This window comes from Myotis lucifugus, unplaced genomic scaffold, assembly GCF_000147115.1.
Source record: "Myotis lucifugus unplaced genomic scaffold, Myoluc2.0 scaffold_21, whole genome shotgun sequence".
NCBI classification, from domain to species: Eukaryota; Metazoa; Chordata; class Mammalia; order Chiroptera; family Vespertilionidae; genus Myotis; species Myotis lucifugus.
The window spans coordinates 1,290,189-1,297,338 of NW_005871069.1; the positions used below are offsets into that span (position 1 = coordinate 1,290,189).

The following is a 7,150-nucleotide window of genomic DNA, read 5'->3' on the forward strand; positions in this document are numbered from 1 at the left end:
GGAGTCTATCTTTGATAGTTTCCCTGGTCCATTCAGAGAAGAGAGACCGTGCCTCTGACAGAGCGGCCTAACCTCTATACTCTCATATCCGAGGGATATAATACAAAATAGCGCGACTGAAACGCCCATCTTCCATGTTGCAGTAGGCATGAGCACACACTATCTTTGCATGTTTCTGGACGTTAGCTCTAGGCTATATTTGGAAGAAGTCCCTGCTGTCTTTCTTTATGGTTTATTTCTGGAAAATGTGCTACAAGGAGTAATATTTTTATTTTGTAGTGTACACTAGAAAATAAGAGCTAGAATTCATCTTAACAGAGCAGCCTTTTTATGTCTAACAAGGAAAAGCCGGCACGGTGAACACTGACCACCAGGGAGCCAATGCTCAGCACAGGAGCTGTGCCCTGGTGGTTAGTGCACTCTCACAGGGGGAGCACCACTCAGCCAGAAGCCCTGAGCCAGGCTCACAGCTGGTGAGTGCAGCAGTGGTAGAGGGAGCCTCTCCCACCTCTATGACAGTCAGACATTCCCTGAGGGCTCCAGCACTGCAAGAGTGTGAAGGCCAGGCTGAGGGACACCACCCCTCCCCCACCCCCCCCCCACCCCCGCAGTCATGCATCAGGCCTCTAGTTTATAATAACAAACCTCAAATGCCTCCATCAAAAGGTTGTTGTAAGGCTGAAGCACATTTTATGAACCTGAGTAGACGCTAGTCCTTCAAAGACATTTGGGATAAAATCACATTGATGAAAAATATATTACTTTCTCTTTCAAGGAATAATATTGCTCCTTCTCCTCTTTCTCTTAGCTTATGGAGTAAATATTAGAGAAATTCTCTGTCTTTTAGAAGCCAGGAAATTTAAGAAACCCTCAAAGAGAAGCCCAGCAATATGATGGGCTGAGCCAAGGCCTAAGGCCCGAGGCACATAGGATTCTGTCCAGCACTACTTTTCTATAGCTTCACCTCAACTTATGAGTGTACTGCTGTTCTTTAGAAAGCCTTTTCAACTTTCTAGGAAACTACACCAAGAAAATAATCTGAAATGTGAATTTCTGATTTACTTGGACTGTTTAGAATAGCAACACTAGAAGAATGTTTAAATGTATTTTGTGTATGCATATGTACAGTCAGATATTAATATGGTATTTTTAAAGAATGTTCATTAATATTGAAAAATACTTTATGATACAATGTTAGAAGAAAAGGTAAAATATAAAATCAGAAATTTAATCATTCTGCTTCTATAAATGTGTATGTGCATAGAAAATATATTAAAAGAAAACATCTCCAAATAATAGCCACAGCTATCTCCCAGTGATGGGGAAGACAAAATTCAATTTCCTCTTATACTTTAATGTGTTTTATACATTTTCTACAATAATAATATATTATAATTAGAAAAAAGTTTCACTTTATCAAGGAAGTCTTTTTCATGGATATGAGTTCTGTTCTGACTCAGCAATAATCTGTGCTGAATAAGAACTTATTTTTTCAGCTTCCAGTTACCTTTACACAGCCCTTCTTTTAAGAAAATGATCCAGCCTGGCCGGTGCTCAGTTGGTTGAGTGTTGTTCCATGCACTGACAGGTCATTGGTTGGATTCTGGGTCAGGACACATGCCTAGGTAGTGGGCTCGATCCCCAGAGTGCAGGAGGCAGCTAATTGATATCTCTCTCTCACTGATGTTTCTATGTCCCTCTCCCTTCCTCTCTTTCTAAAAAATCAATGAAAACATTAAATTACCTGCTGTAATTCCTGCCAGACTCTGCCTCTGTCTGTAACTAGCCCACCAGGGTGTCATGCCATATCGACAGGACTCACCATTACAGGAAAGCAGGTAAAGGGATTTGAAAAAACAAATTCCCTTGTCTGCTGGTTCAGCAAATACTTATTGAGCTGCTGCTCTCCCAGGCACATTTTTAGTATTTTATGTTCAGCAAGTTGGTCTGAGGGCCTGGATAGAGAGATCTGGGGCCATGATTTGAAGCTTCATTCCTTTTGGAAACTGTGCCCAGGTAAACATTTCTCCAATGTGTCAGTTCTCTGCACATATTAGAAAAACTCTGAAACATGACTTTGAGTTATTAATTTTAAAAAGTGTTCAATGAGAATATTCTGTATGTCAAATTCTAGGCCAAGAACAGTGGGCATGAGAGAATGTGCTGAGAGCCCCTCGTCTAGCCACGCAGCAATGCTTTCCCACTGTGTGGCCTGCCGACGCGACCATAACACATCACTACTGCTCACTGTGAGGATGCACTGAGACAACTCTGTGTGGCTCCCCACCGAGCACTGGAACATCGCCATTGTAAATTTCCACTCTATCAGTTATACTTGATATTCAAGCGCCGCCTTTCTAATTCTTCTGGTAAAGTTTATATGCACCCTGACAAATAAAACAATGGCTCCCCTCCTCTTTGTAGATGTACTGTGAAACCTGTGTATATAGGAGACCATCATAATTTAATCTCCCATCTGCTGTAAACAAAGCTTCATTCTCTTAGTACATATTATTATTCTGAATACATTAACACTAGATTTATCAATATCACCCAGGAATTAAAGTATTTGTCCCAAACAATATACAAAAACAGTCTACAATTTCCCCTAATACTCCCACTTCTTGACACTCCCTGAGGCCCAGTCACTGATTCTGAGCTTCAGAATCAATACAGTATTAGAAGTGGGTGATAGTCAATAGCAAAAACCCTCTGCCCAACTTACTACAAGTTTCAAAGCATCTGGAATGTCAGTACTCTGTAAGCTAGCAAAGCTAACGAACAAAATCTATGGAGTGAATACTTATGACCAACAATTCATTTATCAACAAAATATAAAAAAAGTCTTTGAAAATATAAAAAATGTATTTGAAACACTTTTTGTATGTAGGACCATTATAACAGAGATTCCCAAACTTTGGTGAACACTTGAGTCCCCTGGGATCTTGTGAGAATGCAGGTCCCAAATCTGTAGGCCCACAAATGGGGTCAGAGACTGCATTTTCACCAGACTCCAAGCAATGCTGATGCTGCCGGTCCCCAGATCACACTTGGAGGAGCAGGGATCCTCAGATTTAATTTATAGAGAGAAAAATGAGCATTGAGGGAAAATTCTGAGCTATCAAAAATAAAGAACTTTCTTTTAGAGCAAGATAATAAGCTTCAGAAAGTTCTTCAATGTGTGGGTCTTTGGGACACTGTCTTTGGAAGGCCAGGCATGGCAGAGGGGAGTCACTGTCATGGCCAACGGCCTCGGAGGTGGGAGGTGCAGGAAAGAAGGGGGCGTTGGCCACCACAGCCTTCGTGTGGGGCATGGAGGCAGCTTATCTTTAAACACATGGGCCAAGTGAAACATGTAGTATGAAAACACTTTGCAGAGTACAATATAAATGTCGGGTGATATTATCATCATCATTATCTTGCAGAGTTCTGAATCCCGAGGCCCAGGCTTAGAGGGTGTGGAAAATAAAAGAAACACAATGCCTATTTCAGAAAGCACTGGGAGGCACTGAAGGTTTCTTGAGATGAAGTCTGGGGCCACTGGGTGGGAAAGGGAGCAATCAGCTCATTTCTTCTTACTCCAGCCCCTGCCTGAATTGGCTGTTCCTACCCATGACCACCCAACCTCATCCAGAATGAAGTAAGCTTGCCGAAGGACCTGAAATGTGCTGCTTGACCTTTCCAATTACTGATTTCTCTCCACAGCTTCCATACAACCTCACCCAAAGCACATGTGTACAGCAAATTTTCTCATCTCATCAACAACATCAAAGGAAATAAAACACGCTGTTTTCCCCTAATATGTTCTACATTCCACCCATCTGTCTATTTATCCAACTGTCTATCCATCCATCATCTATCTATCTACACATGTATGTTGTGCTAAATAGATATGGTACATATAATCTATATTATCTATTTATATAAAAACCCTAAGTGTAACACCCGTCACGACCAAGGCTCGACCAACCGGAAGGAAGTCAGTCCTGCAGGGGTCGCCTTGGCAACGGCTGCGCCCTCCCTGAGCTGTTTCTGGCGAGGGTGAGGTTTGAGGCAGGAACCAACCCTCAGAGCATGGAGGCATATCTTTATAAAGTTTTAATACATTATATTAGAGGTCGTGGTGGTACTGTTTTACCTATAGCATCTACAGGAATTGCTGCAAATTTACTTCGCGGTGGAAGAACCTTTCATTCCCAATATAAATTACCAATTCCATTAAATGAAACTTCAATTTCTAGACTTGATATAAACAGTGAAGTTGCTAAAACTATTAAAAAGGTCCAACTTCTCATTATTGATGAATGCATCATGGCATCCAGTCATGCTATAAATGCCATAGACAGATTACTAAGAGAAGTTATGAATTTGAATATTGTATTTGGTGGGAAAATTCTCCTTCTTGGAGGGGATTTTCGATAATGTGTCAGTATTGTACCACATGCTATGCGATCTGCCATAGTACAGAGTTTAAAGTACTGTAATGTTTGGGGATGTTTCAGAAAGTTGTCTCTTACAACAAATATGAGATCAGAGGATTCTGCTTATAGTGGATGGTTAGTAAAACTTGGAGATGGCAAACTTGATAGCAGTTTTCACTTAGGAATGAATATTATTGAAATCCCCTGTGAAATGATTTGTAATGGATCTATTATTGAAGCTACATTTAGAAATAGTATATCTATAGATAATATTAAAAATATATCTAAACATGCAATTCTTTGTCCAAAAAAAATGAGCACGTTCAAAAATTAAATGAAGAAATTTTGGATATACTTGATGGAGATTTTCACATATATTTGAGTGATGATTCCATTGATTCAACAGATGATGCTGAAAAGGAAAATTTTGCCATCGAATTTCTTAATAATATTACTCCTTTGGGAATGCCGTGTTATAAACTAAAATTGAAAGTGGGTGCAATCATCATGCTATTGAAAAATCTTAATAGTAAATGGGGTCTTTGTAATGGTACCAGATTTGTTATCAAAAGATTATGACCTAACATTATTGAAGCTGAAGTATTAACAGGATCTGCAGAGGGAGAGGTTGTTCTGAATCCAAGAATTAATTTGTCCCCACCTGACACTGGCCTCCCATTTAAATTAATTTGACAACAGTTTCCCGTGATTCCAGCATTTGCAATGACTATTAATAAATCACAAGGACAAACTCTAGACAGAGTAAGAATATTCCTACCTGGACCCGTTTTTGCACATGGTCAGTTATATGTTGCTTTCTCTCGAGTTCGAAGAGCATGTGACGTTAAAGTTCTAAATACTTCATCACAAGGGAAATTAGTCAAGCATTCTGAAAGTGTTTTCACTCTTAATGTGGTGTACAGGGAGATATTAGAATAAGTTTAATCACTTTATCAGTCATTGTTTGCATTACTGTTGTTTTTATGTCATGTTTTTGTTGTTTTTATATCATGTTTTTTGTTTTTATATCATGTTTTTGTTGTTTTCATATCATGTTTTTGTTTTTATATCATGCCTCTGTTGTTATATCATTTTGTTAGTTTATTAATAAATTTATATATTATTTTCATATACATTTTACTAATTTCCTTTCATCTCTGACACTTCTATTATAGAGAAAGGGCAAATAGCAATATTAAAATATTTCCTCTAATGAATTCCCTTTTTAAAATATTTTTATTGATTTTAGAGAGGAAGGGGGAGAGAGAGAGAAAGAAACATCAATGATGAGAGAGAATCATTGGTTGGCTGCCTCCTGCACGCCCCCTACTGGGGATAGAGCACACAATCCAGGCATGTGCCCTTGACTGGAATCGAACCTGGGACCCTTCATAGAGTGTTCCCCAGGCCAACACTCTATCCACTGAGCCAAACCAGTTAGGGCAAATTAATTCCCTTTTAATGTGCATGAATTTCATGCACCGGGCCACTGGTCTTATTATATAAAGAGCCCTTCCTAAATGTCCTGAAGGACTGGATGGATGACCAAACAGGGAGTGGTTAGGGACGCCCTTAGACAACGTGATAGGGTGCGAGTTTGATGGGGGAAAGTCAAAGAAATAGGGGGAAAGGTCTTAAGGGTCTGCGGGTTTGGGGTGGTCAGCCAAGGGTAGGTTTGGAGTGTGCTGGGGAAGGAAGAGGAAGATCCGATTGGAAAACAGCTCAGCATAGTACCTTTCTCATTGCAAACCAGGATTTCACCAACAGTGGACTGAATGGGCGGTTGTTTCATGAGTGCACTTGGGACCGACATGTTCATGGCAGCAGCAGTACTCCCAAAACTTCACTGATTCCAATATTTCCAATGTCAAAGAACAGGAAAATCCTCTCCAACTAGAGGCCCTGGATGTTGCAACGCGACTGAAGGAAACACCACTTAAGGAGGAGCTAGAAAAACCAAACCGGAAGAATGTGACTAGAGGATTGTGGGATTGTGGAGGATTCCTGGGCACCTAGGACTAGAACAGGAGCCTGTTACTGAGCATGTAAATAGTCAGCCCTATAGTCCTCAGTCTCGCAATATTTGGACGTGACTTCTGGGGGGAAATTAGTTTGTGACCTTGGTTTGAAGCGGAGGACAAGAGCTGTGAGTATGACCAGCTCTATGAGGAGTACACACGCACCTCCCAGGAACTGCAGATGAAGCGCACCGCAATCGAAGCCTTCAATGAAACCATCAAGATCTTCCAAGAGCAGGGCCAGACTCAAGAGAAGTGCAGCAAGGAGTATCTGGAGCGCTTCCGGCGTGAGGGCAATGAAAAAGAGATGCAGAGGATCCTGCTGAACTCAGAACGCTCAAGTCTCGCATTGCTGAGATCCACGAGGGCTGCAGGAAGCTGGAACAGGGGCTGCGGACACAGGCCTTGGACAACCGAGATAAGCGCATGAATAGCCTGAAGCCAGACCTCATGCAGCTGTACAAGATCCGAGACCAGTACCTGGTATGGCTCACCCAGAAAGGCGCCCAGCAGAAGAAAATCAACGAGTGGTTGGGAATCAAAAATGAGACTGAAGACCAGTACGCACTGATGGAGGATGAGGATGACCTCCCCCACCATGAGGAACCTCCCCCACCATGAGGAACGAACCTGGTATGTGGGCAAGATCAACCCCACGCAGGCTGAGGAAATGCTGAACAGCAAGCGGGATGATACCTTCCTCATCCATGA

General features: G+C 41.4%; 1 pseudogene; it reads left to right on the forward strand.

Annotated features, from left to right (window-relative positions):
* Nucleotides 1-7,145, forward strand: part of LOC102429972 — a 17,949-nt pseudogene extending 10,804 nt beyond the window's left edge.
* Nucleotides 7,146-7,150: the final 5 nt, after the last annotated feature.